Source organism: Oncorhynchus nerka, linkage group LG27, assembly GCF_034236695.1.
Source record: "Oncorhynchus nerka isolate Pitt River linkage group LG27, Oner_Uvic_2.0, whole genome shotgun sequence".
Classification (NCBI taxonomy): domain Eukaryota; kingdom Metazoa; phylum Chordata; class Actinopteri; order Salmoniformes; family Salmonidae; genus Oncorhynchus; species Oncorhynchus nerka.
This window is the reverse complement of record NC_088422.1, coordinates 61,503,549-61,528,404: the sequence shown is the minus strand read 5'-3', so window position 1 is coordinate 61,528,404 and position 24,856 is coordinate 61,503,549. Positions and strand designations below refer to the sequence as shown.

Below are 24,856 nucleotides of genomic sequence, written 5' to 3'. Positions count from 1 at the left end.
AGATGATGACGTGCAAGCAGAGGGGTGCAAAAGAGCAACAGAAATAACAATACGGAGATGAGATGCTATTTACAGATGGGCTGTGTACAGGTACAGTGATGGGTAAGCTGCTCTGACAGCTGCTACTTAAAGTTAGAGAGGGATATATAAGTCTCCAGCTTCAGTGATTTTTGCAATTCAATCCAGTCATTGGTACCAGAGAACTGGAAGGAAAGGCGGCCAAAAGAGGTGTTGGCTTTGGGGGTGACCAGTGAAATATACCTGCTAGAGCGCGTGCTACGAGTGGGTGCTGCTATGGTGACCAGTGAGCTGAAATAAGGTGGGGCTTTACCTAGCAAGACTTATAGACGACCTGGAGCCTGTGGGTTTGGTGGTGAATATGTAGCGAGGGCCAGCCAATGAGAGCATACAAGTCGCAGTGGTGGGTAGTATATGGGGCTTTGGTGACAAAACGGATGGCACTGTGATAGACTGCATCCAATTTGCTGAGTAGAGTGTTGGAGGCTATTTTGTAAATGACATCCCCAAAGTCATGGATCGGTAGGATAGTCAGCTTTACGAGGGTATGTTTGGCAGCATGAGTGAAGGAGGATTTGTTGCAAAATAGGAAGCCGATTCTAGATGACATTTGGGGTTGGAGATGCTTAATGTAAATCTGGAAGGAGAATTTAAAACATCCTATGGCGTATTGCATTAGCATTGAATAGCTCCCGCGATATGCAACTTTTCGGGGAAGTTAGGAACCAATATACACAGGCAGTTAGTAAAGTAAGGGTTAGCTTTTTCAGACAGAAATTTGCATCCTGTAGCACAAACTCAAAAACTTCTGGGACATTGGAAAGTCCAAGGAGAATAAGAGCACCTCCTCCCAGCTGCCCTCTGCACTGAGGCTAGGAAACACTGTCACCACGATAAATCTACGATAATAGAGAATTTCAAAAAGCATTTTTCTATGGCTGGCCATGCTTTCCACCTGGCTACCCCTATCCCGGTCAACAGCTCTGCACCCCCCACAGCAACTTGCCCAAGCCTACCCCACTACTCCTTCACCCAAATCTAGATAGCTGATGTTCTGAAAGAGCTGCAAAATATGGATCCCTACAAATCAGCTGGGCTAGACAATCTGCACCCTCTCTTTCTAAAATTATCCACAGCAATTGTTGCAACACTTATTACTAGCCTGTTCAACCTCTCTTTCGTATCATCTGAGATCTCTAAAGATTAGAAAGCTGCCACGGTCATCCCCTTCTTCAAAGGGGGAGACACTCTAAACTCAAACTGTTACAGACCTATATCTATCCTACCCTGCCTTTCTAAAGTCTTCGAAAGCTAAGTTAAACAGATCACCGACCACTTCGAATCCCACCGTACATTCTCCGCTATTCTATCTGGTTTCCGAGCTGGTCATGGGTGCACTTCAGCTACGCTCAAGGTCCTAAACGATATCATAACCGCCATCGATAAAAGACAATACTATGCAGCCGTCTTCATCGACCTGGCCAAGGCTTTCGACTCAGTCAATCTTCAGACGGGCCTGGACACGTCTGGCACTGCAGGATTTGAGTCCCTGGCGGCGTAGTGTGTTACTGATGGTAGGCTTTGTTACTTTGGTCCCAGCTCTCTGCAGGTCATTCACTAGGTCCCCCCGTGTGGTTCTGGAATTTTTGCTCAACGTTCTTGTGATCATTTTGACCCCACGGGGTGAGATCTTGCGTGGAGCCCCAGATTGAGGGAGATTATCAGTGGTCTTGTATGTCTTCCATTTCCTAATAATTGCTCCCACAGTTGATTTCTTCAAACCAAGCTGCTTACCTATTTCTTACCTAATTGCAGATTCAAAACTTTGACATGTTTCTACACACTTTACGGATACTATTTAGAATTTTTGTCTGCCCGCCGTGAACTGCACGAGCCAGTGGATTACTAAACAAAACGCGCCAACCAAATGGAAGTTTGTGGATATAAAAATTATCTTTATCGAACAAAAGGAACATTTATTGTGTAACTGGGAGTCTCGTGAGTGCAAACATCCAAAGATCATCAAAGGTAAGCGTTTCATTTTATTGCTTTTCTGACTTTCGTGACCAATCTACTTTGCTGCTAGCTGTTTGTAACGTTTTGGCTGCTGAAAGAGATGTCCTCACGTAAATGCTTGGTTTGCTTCCACTGTAAAGCTTTTTTTTTTATCTGACATGCCAGGTGGTTTAACAAAAGGCTATGCTGTGTTTTGCTATATTGCACTTGTGAGTTCATCAAAATTAAATATTTTTTGTCATTTAATTTGAATTTGGCGTTCTGCAATTTAGCGGATGTTGATGAAAATGATCCCACTAAAGAGATGGGTGCGCCAAGAAGTTAACTATGTCTTGTCCCATGCCAAGATAAATGCAACAGGGTGCAGATGGGTTGCAGAACTTGCCGACTTCTATCTCACTATCAGATATCGTCCAGGCAAAGAGAACATTGACTCTGACAGTTTGTCCAGAAAAATGATAGACATGGAAACACTGATGAGAGAATGTTCAGGAGTTGACATTGGACTCATTTGGAGCAACTGCACTGGCCGTCAACACACAACAAGACTCAAACATATCTTTGTCAATGGCAGTCTCGGCTATGTATGCACCAACAACAGAAACCAGATGCATCATGCCTTTCTCAAAAGCAGAGATACGACAGGCACAGAGAGATGAGAGCATCGGACCAGTGATGGAACACAAACTGTCAAGTTCAAAATAAACAGGGCAAGAAGTGAAAACATAAAACATGAAACGCAGATGTCTTCTTCAAGAGTGGGACAAGCTGGACTTGGATGAGAATGGTATCCTCCATCGCAAGACAGTAGTCAGAACGCAACTGGTGTTGCCAGAGGAGTACAAGCCTACAGTCTTGGAGGAAATATATGAAGAAATGTGCCATCAAGGTGTAGATCTCACAACATCGCTGATACGAGACATGTTCTTCTGTCCGTACATCCAAAGAAAGATAAAAGCATTATGACATGAGAAGCTGCATGTGCCTGAAACAGAAAATACCTTGCAGTGAAACGAGAGCACCACTGACCTACATATTGACAACTCACCCGTTTGAACTTGTATCCATAGACTTACATAGACAAATTCAAGGGGAGAGAGTAATAGGATACGGCATGTGTCAAAATTGATTGATTGCTGACCTTATGACCTGATGACATGTACAGAATATGTGCCCCCGCCCCGCCCCCCCTGTTCGTGTGGTCATGTGTTAGAGGGTGTTTGAACTTTTGGGGCCCATGCCCCCTCCACCCCCCAGTTTTATCTCCCTTATGGTTGTTATCTATGAAGCAGGAATGTCTGGGGTTATAGATAGCGCTGGGGCCTCAGCATTATAAATGTCCAGAACAAGCCATTTTTTAAGACCTGAATATTAAGCATCTAAAATATGTCTACAAGGGGAATTCTCGGAGTGCTCTGTAGCTCATGTCACGAACCCAACGCCAAAAGCTTGGAGGATATTTTGGTAGAGGCTCCCGAATGTTTTAACGGATTTCTGTGTACAAGCGAGGGCCATATTTCGTACATATTCAACCCGGAGGAATCTACGGTTAAGATATTCACAGACAGCGTGTCCCAACCCTTTTATCGTGCAGAACCCGAGCCTTTTTCTCTAGCGCTAAGGATGCGAGAATGGCTTAAAATAAGGCTAGCTTTGTGTCAAATGGAACGTGCCCTGAGTGCTTCAAGGCTGCCAGGATATGCGTTGGAAGAACAAGTCTGTGGACGCCAGGATCTAATGGCCATGGGGTATACCCGGACTACCCCTACGTCATGATGACGTGTACTGAATATGTGCCCCCGCCCCGTCCCCCCTGTTCGTGTGGTCATGTGTTAGAGGGTGTTTGAACTTTTGGGGCCCATGCCCCCTCCACCCCCAGTTTTATCTCCCTTATGGTTGTTATCTATGAAGCAGGAATGTCTGGGGCTATAGATAGCGCTGGGGCCTCAGCATTATAAATGTCCAGAACAAGCCATTTTTTAAGACCTGAATATGTGTGTGTGTGTGGGTGTGTGTGGGTGTGTGTGAGAAACAAGGAATGTGTGTGTGTGTTAGAAACAAGGTCCCTTGGGCATTGTGTCCATTTCAGGCTTTAAACAACAATTAAACAGCCATCTAAATAATGTTTCTCAGCCTAGTTTCCTATTGAGTTCTCTTTATATGTACAGGCACAGAGCTTCCAGATGGCTCCAGCCTAAGGATTTTCAGTGCATGTACACACGGGGAGATTAGAACCCCAAAGAAAAGATCCTAAAGGTACTTTCAGATTCAGGTTTATCATGACAGCCGCTTTATGAAAGGCATTTACTTATGGCTAAACAGCTTCTACACAGTTTATTAATTAATGCTGTGGGATGAAATTAGGTGTTTCTAGGAGGGCTTAAACAAATATACAGTGAAACAAACATGGCCACTTTACACACATTTTTATTGACTTTTAAAAAGACCACAGTAACATGACAGAATTTGTGCAAAGGCAACGAAATCTGCTAGGGGATATTAAATGTACAACAGTAGTATTCTGTAACAAGCAATACGTGTTAAACATAAGGGACATGCAATCATGACCGCCTCTTTATGAAAGGCCTATAATTAGGTGTTTCTAGGAGGGCTTAAACAAATATACAGTGAAACAAACATGGCCACTTTACACACATTTTTATTGACTTTTAAAAAGACCACAGTAACATGACAGAATTTGTGCAAAGGCAACGAAATCTGCTAGGGGATATTAAATGTTAAAACGTGCGTTACATCGGAAAGCGCAGGAAAACCTGATCACAGAAAATGGAAATAAATATCCTTGCGCCACTTCCAGCAATTGTTAACAGTGAGCCGAATTAGATAAGACCGAGCATTCAACTCCCACAGCATCCCCATGTTGTCTAGAGTCTTGTGAATTGAATCCTCTTTGATTCTTGGTTGAACCGAAACAGGGGCACCACTTACCTCCGGTCTCCGCCCAGATCATTCCGGAAGAGCTCTCTCGTGAAATTTTTTCCAAGACGACAGCTAATGATTTTGACATCGCCTATGGATGATTTTTATCGCTTATTAACGTTTACTAATACCTAAAGTAGCATTACAAACGTATTTCAAAGTGTTTTGTGAAAGTTTATCGTCTACTTTTTGAATTTTAAAAAATGACGTTACGTTGTGAAATCGCTGTTTTTTTCGTTTATCACACAGTCTACATATAACGATATCTTGGCTTTATATGGCCCGATTTAATCGAAATAAAGACCCAATAGTGTTTATGGGACATCTAGGAGTGCCAACAAAGAAGATGGTGAAAGGTAATGACTGTTTTCTATTTTATTGTGCGGTTTGTGTAACGCCGAAATGCTAATTATTTTGTTTCGTCACGATTCGTCACAACAAGCGCCAAAAAAGCCGAAACCGGGTGTGTGTGACTTTTTCCCTCTAGCGTTCCAGATTCTGCTGGGTCTGTCTCCGGGCAGTCTGAAAAAACATTATTTGTCCTTGTTTTAACATAGGCTATCAACAGACCTATAACTAATAAAAAGGCTGATAACTAATAACAAAACTGTATAATGGTCCCATACCTTGTCCCTGGAGCGCCGGTTTGTACAGAGTTGGTTAAATCCGCTCTTTTGCTCCCCGCTTACATGGCTAATAATCTCCAAGCTGCTCTAAGCGGTGTTGTTTGTGTGAATATTGTTTTCCATAAAGTTAATAACCCCCCCTAAAACGAAATATGAAATGACCTCTTCCCCTATCGTTAAAGCGTGAGATACATTTTTAAAACCAGTGATTTAATTCAAAATATTTAGTACCTACATTTTAACACATGTTATAATTCCAAATTATGTGTCCGCTGTGCGGGGAAAATGATAATACAAGCGGAACTACGTAGCTAATACTGTTGTAACTGGAGATCCTTATTGTAGCAACACACTTTTGGAGGGAAGGCAATCCTGCGCTGCGTTAGCTAAGTTTTCATGTCATCGGGTGTAGTTCATAAAGGTTGAAGAGTGTATGTTAGGATGAAGTGTGAATTCATGCCAGGAATAATAAGTGTGAAGTTTGATTTCCTCCCTTCTGTAATAAGCAGCCAATGAGGTATTTTTTCCTTTATTCATGTGTTTAATCTGAACCCGTTATAACGCCGGTTAAACTGTTATGTATGTAAGCACTTCAGAGTTATACCAAGCTAATAAGTCACTCCTAAGATAATGTTGTAAGAGTGTGCTTAACTGTATTTTTAATTTACTTTATAGTTCTCACTGAAGGGGATAATTCTCACTGAAACTACAGAATAAAGCCGCCAGTTAAAATCATGGAACGGTTGTGCTCGTGGTTACTGAAGGGAGCTACAAGACCATTATTCGTTTCGAATTCACCAACTCAAAGACGCTTGCCCGCTCCATCATAACTCCGTAAGTTTTCCCTCCCTGTGTAGATCAAACGTCCTGCCTGTAAATCCTGGGTATGCCCACATCATTAATGAATAAGATGTGTAGAAAACTGTTTAGCCATAGTTAAAGGCCTTTCATAAAGAGCCTGTCATGATTGCATGTCCCTTATGTTTAACACGTATTGCTTGTTACAGAATACTACTGTTGTACATTTAATATCCCCTAGCAGATTTCGTTGCCTTTGCACAAATTCTGTCATGTTACTGTGGTCTTTTTAAAAGTCAATAAAAATGTGTGTAAAGTGGCCATGTTTGTTTCACTGTATATTTGTTTAAGCCCTCCTAGAAACACCTAATTTCATCCCACAGCATTAATTAATAAGCTGTGTAGAAGCTGTTTAGCCATAAGTAAAGGCCTTTCATAAAGCAGCTGTCATGATTGCATGTCCCTTATGTTTAACACGTATTGCTTGTTACAGAATACTACTGTTGTACATTTAATATCCCCTAGCAGATTTCGTTGCCTTTGCACAAATTCTGTCATGTTACTGTGGTCTTTTTAAAAGTCAATAAAAATGTGTGTAAAGTGGTCTCTAACATTCCTGATCCTTCCCCTATATTTTAACCCTAAACCGCCCACAATAACTATTGTCTATTGTTAGTTTGTGACCTTACTGACAATATCCCCGTTTAAAACAGCTCAAAATACATTGTTGGCTACAGTTTCCATGTCTTTCATTATGCAGACATTTGTTTTATTAGACTATATTTCTCATTAGGAATACGGTTGTCACCCCCCTTGGAGGCTTGGTGCATGTACAAAGAAAAAGTACCAAATTCAACCATGGGTGGCTGTTAACTAAAATAATGGCAATTCGTGTAGTTTTGACTTAGTGGTTGTTTCTTTACTAACTAGGAAAACTCAACAGTGTGTAAGTCTGAGAAACATTATTGAGCTGGTTGGTTTATTGTTGTTGAAAGCTTGAAATGTACACCCATTGAGAAGTGATTTTGCAGCAACAGTTTTAAAGTGGGTAATCGTATCATATATATATATATATATATATATATATATATATATATCCTTGCATGTTTGAATTAGAGCTCCTTTAAAGTGTTTTAGATTATGATAATAATGTTATATTATTTTTATAATAATACATATCTGCAAACCAAATGTTTTTCTGAAAACCCCTTTTTGCATCTTCAATAGTTGTAGATGTTCCAACGTTCGTAGACCTTTCATACAAAAAGACCTAATACTGTCTGTTTCATCGGTTCCTCCGATACAGGATATTTGGTTTAGAGAACAAAGGCTATGAATTCAAACAACAGGAGGGGATGTCGTGACATTCTGTCTGCAACCGGGTTGGGGGTCACCGGCCGCAGATTAGAGGTATCTATGTTTAACCCGGGTGGTCGGCTGATATCTCGACATGCCTTATGCATGATAGTGCACACCTTGGTTTCAAACGATTCTCTACAGATAGAATGGGGCTACATGCTTGGGCCCCTGTTGAACACACACCCACACCCTTTGTTTTTGAAACAAACACACACACACACACACACACTCCTGCTGCTCCGTCACACGCACACTCATGCACGCACCCTGATTTTCCGTGTCTTTTTTCTTCGTGACAGACCGGGGTGATGTCGGGAAAGGACATTTTCCTATCGTTAAAGGGTGAGATACATTTTTTAAACCAGTGATTTAATTCCAAAATATTTAGTACATACGTTTTAAAGACGTGTTAGAATTAATGACCAAATTGTACTACTATTTAAACAAGAATCATTAGTATTTTATGTAAAAACATTGGAGGCCTACAGTTGTACCGCACACTCACGCACGCACCCGGATTTTCTGTATTTTTTTTCTTCGTGACAGACGTGGTTGATGGCTGGAAAGGACATTTTCCCTTCGTTAAAGGGTGAGATACTGTTTTAAAACCATTGATTTAAGACCCAAAATATATAGTACTAACTTTTTAAAGACATGTTCGAATTAATTACCAAATTGTACTACTATTTAAACATGCATCATTAGTGTTTTTATGTAAAAACATTGGAGAGCTACAGTTGTACATTATTACAAACTTTATAACATACCATTGTAGGAAAGACTATAAATTGCTTCTGAGAATCTACGTCTAACAGTCGCTTCCCAATCACCTATGTCCAGTAGCCTTCAGAAATATCTATTAGGAGGGATTCCCTTATTCACATCTCTTTTTAATCTGTCCTGGCAGCTAAATATTCGGGGCTGTGGGTTTGCGCTAAAGCTGTGGTAACAGTGTTAAAGTATATGCTCCACGTTCTGTCCCTAACTATGTGTGTGTTTGAGACTTTTTTTGTTTTTGTTTTAGTTTTATAATGGTTACATGTTCATTACACCCCTGCATTCTATATTATTGTAGCGACCCGCACAGACAGCTGTGTGTTGTGTGCTAGGCTAGGAGGTGGTTGTGTTGTACTGACCAGTACCCGGTGTTCGCGGGGTCCGACATGTCAATCAACCTGCTATCTGCCAATCACGGGAATGCCTGGAATGTTCTGATGCCGGGCATCCTGGTGGTTGGCGGAGTGGCGTGGAGGGGGTTGGGCATTGGAAGTTAAGACCAGGTTCAGCCTTTGTTCTCTCTCTTACGTCTGGGCTTCACAAGAGAAGGTCACGATTGGCTTGTGGGTTATCTGTCATCTATTTGGCGTGTGCTACGGCCCAAACAGTAGCCTGTGTAAAGTTGGTTCAATAAACCGTCAATTCGCAAACTCAAGCCTCTGTCTGGACAATTGTTCATTTATGATCTAGTCAGGTCATTACATTGGTGTCAGAAGTAAAAACGTTGATACAAGTTAGCCAGCTAGCTAGCTGACTTATGTGGCTAGCTACCGTAGGTGAGAACGGGGATTGAAAATGCTTCGAGGGAATCCGAAAGTGAAGGTGGAGGTAGGGGACGATTATGGCCAAGGAGGTGCGTGTGAATGGACGTCGGGGGTTCTGTCTGAGGAGATCGCCAGGGCGTCGGAGCGCAGAGGCCGCTTGAGGGAGGACGTTAGAGTGATGGCCGCTGAAGCGGGCATGAGTGCTTCGTCGAGTGTATTTCGCGCGGATTCTGGTGGGCGGACCGAAGTGGCGACGTCGACGCGGGGTGACGAGGAATCTGGGGCTCAGGATGTAAACAAACATAGCGGCGCCCAGTTCCCTGCTGCGTCCGTATCTGTTAAGACCCCGAAGTATTCCGGTAAGGCGGATTGGGAAGCTTTTCATGCTCAGTTTGAACTGTTAGCTCATTTTAGGGGGTGGTCGGATGAAGAAAGGGCACTGCAGTTGGCTTTATGCCTCACGGATGAAGCTCTGTCCTGTTTGATATTGATTAGCCCCGAGGACAGGCATGATTATGGTGCTCTAGTGGGAGCACTGAGGAGGCGCTATGGACAGTGTGTACAGCCCGGGCTACTGCGCTCCGAACTGAGGAATAGACGCAGGCAGCCTGGAGAGCCTCTACGGGTGCTAGCTAATGACATTGAGAGCCTCTCTCGGCGGGCATATGCTCACATGCCCCCCTCCGTGCAGAGCGAGCTAGCACGGGACCAGTTCATACAGGCGCTCTCCCCTACGGAGCTGCGCATACAGACCCAGCTGGCTCATCCTGAGTCATTGCAGACAGCCTTGGAGATGGCTTTGGAGAGGGAGCTGGTGTGGGCTGGGGCTTCAGCTGGGGCTTTGGTGGGGGTGCAGGGAGACACACCCTCTGTGCGAGCTGGGGGGCAGAGCAGCCCGGAGCCGGAAAAGCCTGCTTGTGTGGCCGAAATGACAGAACTCATTCGGGCTGTGTCGCTACAGGCGGCACGAAACACAAGCCCTGGTCCCAGGGTCTGCTGGGGTTGTGGCCAGCCGAGATTGCCCCATGTCCCCCAGAGCTCAGGGAAACGGCTCGGGGTCCGCATAGACCGGGTAGTGCGGACCCCTGGCTTTCTATCCCAACCACCATCATCTTCAGGAGGAGCCCACCGGCACAGACGGAGAAGCAAGGCTCCACTTCCCCCAGAAGCAGACGAGGGCAAGCGGATGGAGCCTGTTGTTGTGGTGGGCCGGACCTGTGTTGGGGACTTTTGTCATGTCCCTGTCACTGTGGAGGGGGTGCCCTGCTCCGCCCTGGTGGACACTGGGTCCACAGTAACCCTGGTGAGGCCAGATATTGTGCCAGGTTGGACTCAGTGTGAGCCTACAACTGTGCAGCTCCGCACAGTCACAGGTGAGCTGGCACCCATGAAAGGGAAGGGAATAATGACTCTGACAGTAGGGGGCAGGACTGTGCGTCATCCTGTGTGGGTGGCGGCTGTGCAGGACCCTTGTATCCTGGGGTTGGACTTTCTTAGGAGCACAGGCTGCCAGTTAGACCTAAATAGGGGCACACTGAGCTTCCAGGGAGGGACGGAAGTCACCATGGCCCCCCCTAATGTCACATTCACTCAACCCAACAAACCCTGTACTCCAACAGTTAAAGCAGCAGAGACTCATGGCTGCGCCCCTCCCCACAGCTGTGTGTGACTTTTCCCCAGTCCCCCTGTCACCTACGGCGGTGTGTTACATTCCCCAGCTACCTCCATGACACAGCCCTCTGTGAGCCCGGGCCGCACCCCCCAGCCCAGCTACCCCAGATGGGAGAGGAGAGGACACTGTCTGCAGTGAGGGAGATATGGGGAGGAACTGTGTTGGTCTTGACCCCGAGCAGCAGGGACGGTTGTGGCAGTTGCTGTTTGAATTCAGAGACAGCTTTGCGTTGAGTGAGGAAGAGGTGGGTCAGACCCATCTGGTGCAGCATGAGATCGACACAGGTGATGCTCGACCCATCAAGATGCGTCCCCGCCGTATCCGCTGGCACGCCAGGAGGCGGCAGACAAGGCTGTGTTGGAGATGCAGCGGGCAGACTTCATTGAGCCCTCAGACAGCCCCTGGGCGGCGCCAGTCGTCATGGTTCCGAAGAAGGGGGGCAAGCTGAGGTTATGTGCGGACTACAGGCGGCTGAATGAGGTAACCAGGAAGGACTCATACCCCATACCACGTATCGATGAGTCGCTGGACCTGGTTAGGGGGTCCTCCTGGTTCTCCTCACTAGACCTCCGCAGCGGCTACTGGCAGGTGCCCCTCTCCCCAGAGGCCAGAGCCAAAACTGCGTTCTCCACTAACAGAGGACACTGGCAGTTCAAGGTCCTGTGCTTTGGCCTGTGCAACGCTCCAACTACTTTTGAGCGTTTGATGGACAGGGTGCTGGATGGCATCCCCCGACAGCAGTGTCTGGTATACCTCGATGACATCCTGGCCCATGGCAGCTCCTTCCAGTCAGCCCTGGGGGCGCTACGGCGTGTGCTGGAGAGGGTGGCTGCCGCAGGTCTGAAGCTCCACCCCGAGAAGTGCCACTTCATGAGGAGAGAGGTGTCCTTCTTGGGCCACCGAGTGGGGAAGGAGGGGATCAGCACCATGGAGGACAAGGTAGGGGCTGTCAGAGACTGGCCCACCCCCACCGACCAGCGTCAGCTGAAGAGCTTCCTGGGCCTGGCCTCGTACTACAGGAGGTTTGTACGGGGCTTCTCAAGCATTGCTGCTCCACTGAACCGCCTGCTGCCGAAGGACAAGGCTTTCACTTGGACAGTGGAGTGTGAGGAGGCGTTCAACACCCTGAAACGTGCACTGATCGAGGCCCCCGTGCTCGCCCCCCCTAACCTCACCTTGCCCTTTATCCTGGACACAGACGCGAGCAATGTGGGCATGGGTGGGGTGCTGGCCCAGGTGGGGCCAGAGGGGGAGAGAGTGGTGGCGTACTTCAGCAAAACATTTGACAAACATGAGCGCCGCTACTGTGTCACCCGGCGGGAGCTCTTGGCTGTTGTGGCTTCCGTCAAACACTTCAAGTACTACCTGGGTGGTCTGCCCTTTACTGTAAGGACTGACCACTCTGCTCTCCAGTGGCTCATGTCTTTCAGAGAGCCAGAGGGGCAGGTGGCACGCTGGTTGGAGGAGCTTCAGCCGTATGACTTCACGGTGGTGCACAGGGCAGGGGCACGCCACTCCAACGCCGACGCCATGTCCCGTCGGCCCTGTACTGCAGACGGCTGCCGCCACTGTGAACGGAGAGAGGGACGGGAGAGAGAGCTGCGGGCAGAGGAGGGTGTCTGTGCCACAGTGTGTCGGGCGAGTGGGCCTGTCTGCTGTGAGCTGCAGACTGTCGACGTGGCTGAATGGCGGCAGCAGCAGGGACGGGACACAGACCTACAGCCAGTGCTACAGTGGGTAGAGGCGCAGGTGAGGCCACCATGGGAAGAGGTGACAGCGCTCTCACTCGCGACCAAAGGGTTGTGGTCGAAGTTTGAGAGACTGCGGCTGGCTGATGGCGTGCTACAGCGGGCATGGAAGGAGTCAGCTACGGGAGAGGAGAGGTGGCAGGTGGTGGTCCCAAAAGCATTGCGGGAGGCTGTGCTCCAGAGTACTCATGGGGGGGTGGGGACTGGACACTTTGGGGTCACAAAAACACTGCGCCGTCTCCGTCAGGGCTTCTACTGGGGGCAGCACAAGAGGGATGTGGAGGACTTTTGTCGCCGCTGTGACAACTGCACAGCGAGAAAGGGCCCCCCAGGCCGCTCTCATGCTCAGCTCCAACAGTTGTCAGTGGGGGCTCCCATGGAGAGGGTGGGAGTGGATGTAGTTGGGCCGTTCCCCACCACAGACAGTGGAAACCGCTGGGTGCTCACGGCCATGGACTATTTCACAAAATGGCCCGAGGCCTATGCTCTGCCTGACCAGGAGGCAGACACCATCGTCGACGCCCTGACAGCGGGGATGTTCAGCAGGTTTGGAGCTGCAGAGTCCATCCACAGCGACCAAGGCAGAAACTTTGAGTCCCGTGTGTTCGCCACCATGTGTGAGAGGCTGGGCATGCACAAGACCCGCACTACTCCTCTCCATCCTCAAAGTGATGGCCTTGTGGAGCGCTTCAACAAAACGCTTGGACAGCAGCTGGCCATCGTCTCTTCCAAACACCAGCGTGACTGGGACAAGCACCTGCCTATGGTCCTCATGGCATGCCGCTCCGCTGTCCAAGACTCCACCTCCTGCACGCCTGCCCTCCTCATGCTGGGGAGAGAGATCCGCACCCCTGCGGAGATGGCGTTTGGTCGGCCCCTGGATAGCCCTCATGTTCCTCCGGGGCCGGAGTATGCCCGGAGACTCCAGGACCACCTGGAGACAGCCCACACCTTCACCAGAGAGCAGCTGGTGAATGCAGGTGTGAGGCAGAAAAGGAACTATGACGTGCACACCCGGGGAAGGCACTTTGTGGCTGGGGAGCTGGTCTGGGTCTACAGCCCCTAAGGAAAAAGGCAGATGCCCCAAGTTGGACAGTCACTGGGTGGGACCCTGCAGTGTCCTGGAGAGGGTAGGGGAGGTTGTGTACCGGGTGCAGCTTCTTCCCAGGGGGAGAAAGGTGGCACTGCACCGGGACAGGTTAGCCCCATACAGAGGGGCCTCTTCTCCCCAAACCCCAGGAACCCCACAATTCCCCTCTCTGGCAATGACATTCTCCAGGCACCCACCCTCAGGTGCCGCAGACAAGGCTCCAGACAGCCCACTCCCCCTGTCTCCCCCTGTGTCACCGCGTGGTTCCCAGAACCACGGACTGTATTACCCGTTCCGCTTCCTTGTCCCCCATATCCCTGCCTTCATCCCCTGGTTCCCAGAGGGGCACTCTGCGACCATCACGGCCACGCAGGCAAAGGAGACCTCCGGGTCGCTTCAGAGACTTTGTTTGTTCCCTCGGGGACGAGGGACTTTGTGGTGGGGGGGCTGTGTAGCGACCCGCACAGACAGCTGTGTGTTATGTGCTAGGCTAGGAGGTGGTTGTGTTGTACTGACCAGTACCCGGTGTTCGCGGGGTCCGACATGTCAATCAACCTGCTATCTGCCAATCACGGGAATGCCTGGAATGTTCTGATGCCGGGCATCCTGGTGGTTGGCGGAGTGGCGTGGAGGGGGGTTGGGCATTGGAAGTTAAGACCAGGTTCAGCCTTTGTTCTCTCTCTCTTACGTCTGGGCTTCACAAGAGAAGGTCACGATTGGCTTGTGGGTTATCTGTCATCTATTTGGCGTGTGCTACGGCCCAAACAGTAGCCTGTGTAAAGTTGGTTCAATAAACCGTCAATTCGCAAACTCAAGCCTCTGTCTGGACAATTGTTCATTTATGATCTAGTCAGGTCATTACATTATTAAGTAGGCTGTTGGTCTTTGAGGTCCGTTATGTCAATTTGCCTTTATACATCTCATTGACCTACTGTCAACTCCCTCAGTTGTAAACATCTACAATAATCATTAGACGTACGCGTCAGAGTTATCATACCCCGTGTCGGGGTTTGTACAGAGTTGGTTAAATCCGCTCTTTTGCTCCCCGCTTACATGGCTAATAATCTCCAAGCTGCTCTAAGCGGTGTTGTTTGTGTGAATATTGTTTTCATAAAGTTAATAACCCCCCTAAAACGAAATATGAAATGACCTCTTCCCCTATCGTTAAAGCGTGAGATACATTTTTAAAACCAGTGATTTAATTCAAAATATTTAGTACCTACATTTTAACACATGTTATAATTCCAAATTATGTGTCCGCTGTGCGGGGAAAATGATAATACAAGCGGAACTACGTAGATAATACTGTTGTAACTGGGGATCCTTATTGTAGCAACACACTTTTGTAGGGAAGGCAATCCTGCGCTGCGTTAGCTAAGTTTTCATGTCATCGGGTGTAGTTCATAAAGGTTGAAGAGTGTATGTTAGGATGAAGTGTGAATTCATGCCAGGAATAATAAGTGTGAAGTTTGATTTCCTCCCTTCTGTAATAAGCAGCCAATGAGGTATTTTTTTCCTTTATTCATGTGTTTAATCTGAACCCGTTATAACGCCGGTTAAACTGTTATGTATGTAAGCACTTCAGAGTTATACCAAGCTAATAAGTCACTCCTAAGATAATGTTGTAAGAGTGTGCTTAACTGTATTTTTAATTTACTTTATAGTTCTCACTGAAGGGGATAATTCTCACTGAAACTACAGAATAAAGCCGCCAGTTAAAATCATGGAACGGTTGTGCTCGTGGTTACTGAAGGGAGCTACAAGACCATTATTCGTTTCGAATTCACCAACTCAAAGACGCTTGCCCGCTCCATCATAACTCCGTAAGTTTTCCCTCCTGTGTAGATCAAACGTCCTGCCTGTAAATCCTGGGTATGCCCACATCATTAATGAATAAGATGTGTAGAAAACTGTTTAGCCATAGTTAAAGGCCTTTCATAAAGAGCCTGTCATGATTGCATGTCCCTTATGTTTAACACGTATTGCTTGTTACAGAATACTACTGTTGTACATTTAATATCCCCTAGCAGATTTCGTTGCCTTTGCACAAATTCTGTCATGTTACTGTGGTCTTTTTAAAAGTCAATAAAAATGTGTGTAAAGTGGTCTCTAACATTCCTGATCCTTCCCCTATATTTTAACCCTAAACCGCCCACAATAACTATTGTCTATTGTTAGTTTGTGACCTTACTGACAATATCCCCGTTTAAAACAGCTCAAAATACATTGTTGGCTACAGTTTCCATGTCTTTCATTATGCAGACATTTGTTTTATTAGACTATATTTCTCATTAGGAATACGGTTGTCACCCCCCTTGGAGGCTTGGTGCATGTACAAAGAAAAAGTACCAAATTCAACCATGGGTGGCTGTTAACTAAAATAATGGCAATTCGTGTAGTTTTGACTTAGTGGTTGTTTCTTTACTAACTAGGAAAACTCAACAGTGTGTAAGTCTGAGAAACATTATTGAGCTGGTTGGTTTATTGTTGTTGAAAGCTTGAAATGTACACCCATTGAGAAGTGATTTTGCAGCAACAGTTTTAAAGTGGGTAATCGTATCATATATATATATATATATATATATATATATATATATATATCCTTGCATGTTTGAATTAGAGCTCCTTTAAAGTGTTTTAGATTATGATAATAATGTTATATTATTTTTATAATAATACATATCTGCAAACCAAATGTTTTTCTGAAAACCCCTTTTTGCATCTTCAATAGTTGTAGATGTTCCAACGTTCGTAGACCTTTCATACAAAAAGACCTAATACTGTCTGTTTCATCGGTTCCTCCGATACAGGATATTTGGTTTAGAGAACAAAGGCTATGAATTCAAACAACAGGAGGGGATGTCGTGACATTCTGTCTGCAACCGGGTTGGGGGGGTCACCGGCCGCAGATTAGAGGTATCTATGTTTAACCCCGGGTGGTCGGCTGATATCTCGACATGCCTTATGCATGATAGTGCACACCTTGGTTTCAAACGATTCTCTACAGATAGAATGGGGCTACATGCTTGGGCCCCTGTTGAACACACACCCACACCCTTTGTTTTTGAAACAAACACACACACACACACACACACTCCTGCTGCTCCGTCACACGCACACTCATGCACGCACCCTGATTTTCCGTGTCTTTTTTTCTTCGTGACAGACCGGGGTGATGTCGGGAAAGGACATTTTCCTATCGTTAAAGGGTGAGATACATTTTTTAAACCAGTGATTTAATTCCAAAATATTTAGTACATACGTTTTAAAGACGTGTTAGAATTAATGACCAAATTGTACTACTATTTAAACAAGAATCATTAGTATTTTATGTAAAAACATTGGAGGCCTACAGTTGTACCGCACACTCACGCACGCACCCGGATTTTCTGTATTTTTTTCTTCGTGACAGACGTGGTTGATGGCTGGAAAGGACATTTTCCCTTCGTTAAAGGGTGAGATACTGTTTTAAAACCATTGATTTAAGACCCAAAATATATAGTACTAACTTTTTAAAGACATGTTCGAATTAATTACCAAATTGTACTACTATTTAAACATGCATCATTAGTGTTTTTATGTAAAAACATTGGAGAGCTACAGTTGTACATTATTACAAACTTTATAACATACCATTGTAGGAAAGACTATAAATTGCTTCTGAGAATCTACGTCTAACAGTCGCTTCCCAATCACCTATGTCCAGTAGCCTTCAGAAATATCTATTAGGAGGGATTCCCTTATTCACATCTCTTTTTTAATCTGTCCTGGCAGCTAAATATTCGGGGCTGTGGGTTTGCGCTAAAGCTGTGGTAACAGTGTTAAAGTATATGCTCCACGTTCTGTCCCTAACTATGTGTGTGTTTCGAGACTTTTTTTTGTTTTTGTTTTAGTTTTATAATGGTTACATGTTCATTACACACCCCTGCATTCTATATTATTGTAGCGACCCGCACAGACAGCTGTGTGTTGTGTGCTAGGCTAGGAGGTGGTTGTGTTGTACTGACCAGTACCCGGTGTTCGCGGGGTCCGACATGTCAATCAACCTGCTATCTGCCAATCACGGGAATGCCTGGAATGTTCTGATGCCGGGCATCCTGGTGGTTGGCGGAGTGGCGTGGAGGGGGGTTGGGCATTGGAAGTTAAGACCAGGTTCAGCCTTTGTTCTCTCTCTCTTACGTCTGGGCTTCACAAGAGAAGGTCACGATTGGCTTGTGGGTTATCTGTCATCTATTTGGCGTGTGCTACGGCCCAAACAGTAGCCTGTGTAAAGTTGGTTCAATAAACCGTCAATTCGCAAACTCAAGCCTCTGTCTGGACAATTGTTCATTTATGATCTAGTCAGGTCATTACATTGGTGTCAGAAGTAAAAACGTTGATACAAGTTAGCCAGCTAGCTAGCTGACTTATGTGGCTAGCTACCGTAGGTGAGAACGGGGATTGAAAATGCTTCGAGGGAATCCGAAAGTGAAGGTGGAGGTAGGGGACGATTATGGCCAAGGAGGTGCGTGTGAATGGACGTCGGGGGTTCTGTCTGAGGAGATCGCCAGGGCGTCGGAGCGCAGAGGCCGCTTGAGGGAGGACGTTAGAGTGATGGCCGCTGAAGCGGGCATGAGTGCTTCGTCGAGTGTATTTCGCGCGGATTCTGGTGGGCGGACCGAAGTGGCGACGTCGACGCGGGGTGACGAGGAATCTGGGGCTCAGGATGTAAACAAACATAGCGGCGCCCAGTTCCCTGCTGCGTCCGTATCTGTTAAGACCCAAGTATTCCGGTAAGGCGGATTGGGAAGCTTTTCATGCTCAGTTTGAACTGTTAGCTCATTTTAGGGGTGGTCGGATGAAGAAAGGGCACTGCAGTTGGCTTTATGCCTCACGGATGAAGCTCTGTCCTGTTTGATATTGATTAGCCCCGAGGACAGGCATGATTATGGTGCTCTAGTGGGAGCACTGAGGAGGCGCTATGGACAGTGTGTACAGCCCGGGCTACTGCGCTCCGAACTGAGGAATAGACGCAGGCAGCCTGGAGAGCCTCTACGGGTGCTAGCTAATGACATTGAGAGCCTCTCTCGGCGGGCATATGCTCACATGCCCCCCTCCGTGCAGAGCGAGCTAGCACGGGACCAGTTCATACAGGCGCTCTCCCCTACGGAGCTGCGCATACAGACCCAGCTGGCTCATCCTGAGTCATTGCAGACAGCCTTGGAGATGGCTTTGGAGAGGGAGCTGGTGTGGGCTGGGGCTTCAGCTGGGGCTTTGGTGGGGTGCAGGGAGACACACCTCTGTGCGAGCTGGGGGCAGAGCAGCCCGGAGCCGGAAAAGCCTGCTTGTGTGGCCGAAATGACAGAACTCATTCGGGCTGTGTCGCTACAGGCGGCACGAAACACAAGCCCTGGTCCCAGGGTCTGCTGGGGTTGTGGCCAGCCGAGATTGCCCCATGTCCCCCAGAGCTCAGGGAACGGCTCGGGGTCCGCATAGACCGGGTAGTGCGGACCCCTGGCTTTCTATCCCAACCACCATCATCTTCAGGAGGAGCCCACCGGCACAGACGGAGAAGCAAGGCTCCACTTCCCCAGAAGCAGACGAGGGCAAGCGGATGGAGCCTGTTGTTGTGGTGGGCCGGACCTGTGTTGGGGACTTTTGTCATGTCCCTGTCACTGTGGAGGGTGCCCTGCTCCGCCCTGGTGGACACTGGGTCCACAGTAACCCTGGTGAGGCCAGATATTGTGCCAGGTTGGACTCAGTGTGAGCCTACAACTGTGCAGCTCCGCACAGTCACAGGTGAGCTGGCACCCATGAAAGGGAAGGGAATAATGACTCTGACAGTAGGGGGCAGGACTGTGCGTCATCCTGTGTGGGTGGCGGCTGTGCAGGACCCTTGTATCCTGGGGTTGGACTTTCTTAGGAGCACAGGCTGCCAGTTAGACCTAAATAGGGGCACACTGAGCTTCCAGGGAGGGACGGAAGTCACCATGGCCCCCCTAATGTCACATTCACTCAACCCAACAAACCCTGTACTCCAACAGTTAAAGCAGCAGAGACTCATGGCTGCGCCCCCTCCCCACAGCTGTGTGTGACTTTTCCCCAGTCCCCCTGTCACCTACGGCGGTGTGTTACATTCCCCAGCTACCTCCATGACACAGCCCTCTGTGAGCCCGGGCCGCACCCCCAGCCCAGCTACCCCAGATGGGAGAGGAGAGGACACTGTCTGCAGTGAGGGAGATATGGGGAGGAACTGTGTTGGTCTTGACCCGAGCAGCAGGGACGGTTGTGGCAGTTGCTGTTTGAATTCAGAGACAGCTTTGCGTTGAGTGAGGAAGAGGTGGGTCAGACCCATCTGGTGCAGCATGAGATCGACACAGGTGATGCTCGACCCATCAAGATGCGTCCCCGCCGTATCCCGCTGGCACGCCAGGAGGCGGCAGACAAGGCTGTGTTGGAGATGCAGCGGGCAGACTTCATTGAGCCCTCAGACAGCCCCTGGGCGGCGCCAGTCGTCATGGTTCGAAGAAGGGGGCAAGCTGAGGTTATGTGCGGACTACAGGCGGCTGAATGAGGTAACCAGGAAGGACTCATACCCCATACCACGATCGATGAGTCGCTGGACCTGGTTAGGGGTCCTCCTGGTTCTCCTCACTAGACCTCCGCAGCGGCTACTGGCAGGTGCCCCTCTCCCCAGAGGCCAGAGCCAAAACTGCGTTCTCCACTAACAGAGGACACTGGCAGTTCAAGGTCCTGTGCTTTGGCCTGTGCAACGCTCCAACTACTTTTGAGCGTTTGATGGACAGGGTGCTGGATGGCATCCCCCGACAGCAGTGTCTGGTATACCTCGATGACATCCTGGCCCATGGCAGCTCCTTCCAGTCAGCCCTGGGGCGCTACGGCGTGTGCTGGAGAGGGTGGCTGCCGCAGGTCTGAAGCTCCACCCCGAGAAGTGCCACTTCATGAGGAGAGAGGTGTCCTTCTTGGGCCACCGAGTGGGGAAGGAGGGGATCAGCACCATGGAGGACAAGGTAGGGGCTGTCAGAGACTGGCCCACCCCCACCGACCAGCGTCAGCTGAAGAGCTTCCTGGGCCTGGCCTCGTACTACAGGAGGTTTGTACGGGGCTTCTCAAGCATTGCTGCTCCACTGAACCGCCTGCTGCCGAAGGACAAGGCTTTCACTTGGACAGTGGAGTGTGAGGAGGCGTTCAACACCCTGAAACGTGCACTGATCGAGGGCCCCGTGCTCGCCCCCCCTAACCTCACCTTGCCCTTTATCCTGGACACAGACGCGAGCAATGTGGGCATGGGTGGGGTGCTGGCCCAGGTGGGGCCAGAGGGGAGAGAGTGGTGGCGTACTTCAGCAAAACATTTGACAAACATGAGCGCCGCTACTGTGTCACCCGGCGGGAGCTCTTGGCTGTTGTGGCTTCCGTCAAACACTTCAAGTACTACCTGGGTGGTCTGCCCTTTACTGTAAGGACTGACCACTCTGCTCTCCAGTGGCTCATGTCTTTCAGAGAGCCAGAGGGGCAGGTGGCACGCTGGTTGGAGGAGCTTCAGCCGTATGACTTCACGGTGGTGCACAGGGCAGGGGCACGCCACTCCAACGCCGACGCCATGTCCCGTCGGCCCTGTACTGCAGACGGCTGCCGCCACTGTGAACGGAGAGAGGGACGGGAGAGAGAGCTGCGGGCAGAGGAGGGTGTCTGTGCCACAGTGTGTCGGGCGAGTGGGCCTGTCTGCTGTGAGCTGCAGACTGTCGACGTGGCTGAATGGCGGCAGCAGCAGGGACGGGACACAGACCTACAGCCAGTGCTACAGTGGGTAGAGGCGCAGGTGAGGCCACCATGGGAAGAGGTGACAGCGCTCTCACTCGCGACCAAAGGGTTGTGGTCGAAGTTTGAGAGACTGCGGCTGGCTGATGGCGTGCTACAGCGGGCATGGAAGGAGTCAGCTACGGGAGAGGAGAGGTGGCAGGTGGTGGTCCCAAAAGCATTGCGGGAGGCTGTGCTCCAGAGTACTCATGGGGGGGGTGGGGACTGGACACTTTGGGGTCACAAAAACACTGCGCCGTCTCCGTCAGGGCTTCTACTGGGGGCAGCACAAGAGGGATGTGGAGGACTTTTGTCGCCGCTGTGACAACTGCACAGCGAGAAAGGGCCCCCCAGGCCGCTCTCATGCTCAGCTCCAACAGTTGTCAGTGGGGGCTCCCATGGAGAGGGTGGGAGTGGATGTAGTTGGGCCGTTCCCCACCACAGACAGTGGAAACCGCTGGGTGCTCACGGCCATGGACTATTTCACAAAATGGCCCGAGGCCTATGCTCTGCCTGACCAGGAGGCAGACACCATCGTCGACGCCTGACAGCGGGGATGTTCAGCAGGTTTGGAGCTGCAGAGTCCATCCACAGCGACCAAGGCAGAAACTTTGAGTCCCGTGTGTTCGCCACCATGTGTGAGAGGCTGGGCATGCACAAGACCCGCACTACTCCTCTCCATCCTCAAAGTGATGGCCTTGTGGAGCGCTTCAACAAAACGCTTGGACAGCAGCTGGCCATCGTCTCTTCCAAACACCAGCGTGACTGGGACAAGCACCTGCCTATGGTCCTCATGGCATGCCGCTCCGCTGTCCAAGACTCCACCTCCTGCACGCCTGCCCTCCTCATGCTGGGGAGAGAGATCCGCACCCCTGCGGAGATGGCGTTTGGTCGGCCCCTGGATAGCCCTCATGTTCCTCCGGGGCCGGAGTATGCCCGGAGACTCCAGGACCACCTGGAGACAGCCCACACCTTCACCAGAGAGCAGCTGGTGAATGCAGGTGTGAGGCAGAAAAGGAACTATGACGTGCACACCCGGGGAAGGCACTTTGTGGCTGGGGAGCTGGTCTGGGTCTACAGCCCCCTAAGGAAAAAAGGCAGATGCCCCAAGTTGGACAGTCACTGGGTGGGACCCTGCAGTGTCCTGGAGAGGGTAGGGGAGGTTGTGTACCGGGTGCAGCTTCTTCCCAGGGGGAGAAAGGTGGCACTGCACCGGGACAGGTTAGCCCCATACAGAGGGGCCTCTTCTCCCCAAACCCCAGGAACCCCCACAATTCCCCTCTCTGGCAATGACATTCTCCAGGCACCCACCCTCAGGTGCCGCAGACAAGGCTCCAGACAGCCCACTCCCCCTGTCTCCCCCCCTGTGTCACCGCGTGGTTCCCCAGAACCACGGACTGTATTACCCGTTCCCGCTTCCTTGTCCCCCATATCCCTGCCTTCATCCCCTGGTTCCCAGAGGGGCACTCTGCGACCATCACGGCCACGCAGGCAAAGGAGACCTCCGGGTCGCTTCAGAGACTTTGTTTGTTCCTCGGGGACGAGGGACTTTGTGGTGGGGGGGCTGTGTAGCGACCCGCACAGACAGCTGTGTGTTATGTGCTAGGCTAGGAGGTGGTTGTGTTGTACTGACCAGTACCCGGTGTTCGCGGGGTCCGACATGTCAATCGACCTGCTATCTGCCAATCACGGGAATGCCTGGAATGTTCTGATGCCGGGCATCCTGGTGGTTGGCGGAGTGGCGTGGAGGGGGGTTGGGCATTGGAAGTTAAGACCAGGTTCAGCCTTTGTTCTCTCTCTCTTACGTCTGGGCTTCACAAGAGAAGGTCACGATTGGCTTGTGGGTTATCTGTCATCTATTTGGCGTGTGCTACGGCCCAAACAGTAGCCTGTGTAAAGTTGGTTCAATAAACCGTCAATTCGCAAACTCAAGCCTCTGTCTGGACAATTGTTCATTTATGATCTAGTCAGGTCATTACATTATTAAGTAGGCTGTTGGTCTTTGAGGTCCGTTATGTCAATTTGCCTTTATACATCTCATTGACCTACTGTCAACTCCCTCAGTTGTAAACATCTACAATAATCATTAGACGTACGCGTCAGAGTTATCATACCCCGTGTCGGGGTTTGTACAGAGTTGGTTAAATCCGCTCTTTTGCTCCCCGCTTACATGGCTAATAATCTCCAAGCTGCTCTAAGCGGTGTTGTTTGTGTGAATATTGTTTTCATAAAGTTAATAACCCCCCCCCCCTAAAACGAAATATGAAATGACCTCTTCCCCTATCGTTAAAGCGTGAGATACATTTTTAAAACCAGTGATTTAATTCAAAATATTTAGTACCTACATTTTAACACATGTTATAATTCCAAATTATGTGTCCGCTAAAAGGGAAAATGATAATACAAGCGGAACTACGTAGATAATACTGTTGTAACTGGGGATCCTTATTGTAGCAACACACTTTTGTAGGGAAGGCAATCCTGCGCTGCGTTAGCTAAGTTTTCATGTCATCGGGTGTAGTTCATAAAGGTTGAAGAGTGTATGTTAGGATGAAGTGTGAATTCATGCCAGGAATAATAAGTGTGAAGTTTGATTTCCTCCCTTCTGTAATAAGCAGCCAATGAGGTATTTTTTCCTTTATTCATGTGTTTAATCTGAACCCGTTATAACGCCGGTTAAACTGTTATGTATGTAAGCACTTCAGAGTTATACCAAGCTAATAAGTCACTCCTAAGATAATGTTGTAAGAGTGTGCTTAACTGTATTTTTAATTTACTTTATAGTTCTCACTGAAGGGGATAATTCTCACTGAAACTACAGAATAAAGCCGCCAGTTAAAATCATGGAACGGTTGTGCTCGTGGTTACTGAAGGGAGCTACAAGACCATTATTCGTTTCGAATTCACCAACTCAAAGACGCTTGCCCGCTCCATCATAACTCCGTAAGTTTTCCCTCCCTGTGTAGATCAAACGTCCTGCCTGTAAATCCTGGGTATGCCCACATCATTAATGAATAAGATGTGTAGAAAACTGTTTAGCCATAGTTAAAGGCCTTTCATAAAGAGCCTGTCATGATTGCATGTCCCTTATGTTTAACACGTATTGCTTGTTACAGAATACTACTGTTGTACATTTAATATCCCCTAGCAGATTTCGTTGCCTTTGCACAAATTCTGTCATGTTACTGTGGTCTTTTTAAAAGTCAATAAAAATGTGTGTAAAGTGGTCTCTAACATTCCTGATCCTTCCC

General features: G+C 48.7%; 2 long non-coding RNA genes across 7 annotated transcripts; both read left to right on the top strand.

The window, feature by feature from the left end:
* Window positions 1–5,940: 5,940 nt before the first annotated feature.
* On the top strand, window positions 5,941–6,719 carry LOC135565212 (uncharacterized). The gene is made up of 2 exons (XR_010461390.1): window positions 5,941–6,117; window positions 6,276–6,719. It is a non-coding gene; the product is annotated as an uncharacterized LOC135565212 (long non-coding RNA).
* A 1,125-nt stretch (window positions 6,720–7,844) lies between these two features.
* Window positions 7,845–24,831, top strand: LOC135565346 (uncharacterized). 6 transcript variants are annotated; one of them, XR_010461558.1, is made up of 4 exons: window positions 7,845–8,099; window positions 8,304–8,346; window positions 15,473–15,631; window positions 24,390–24,831. It is a non-coding gene; the product is annotated as an uncharacterized LOC135565346 (long non-coding RNA). The 6 variants fall into 6 exon arrangements; XR_010461561.1 differs by lacking the exons at window positions 7,845–8,099; window positions 8,304–8,346 and adding an exon at window positions 15,115–15,313; XR_010461560.1 differs by lacking the exons at window positions 7,845–8,099; window positions 8,304–8,346; window positions 15,473–15,631 and adding exons at window positions 16,974–17,017; window positions 17,221–17,263.
* The last annotated feature ends 25 nt before the right edge of the window (window positions 24,832–24,856 follow it).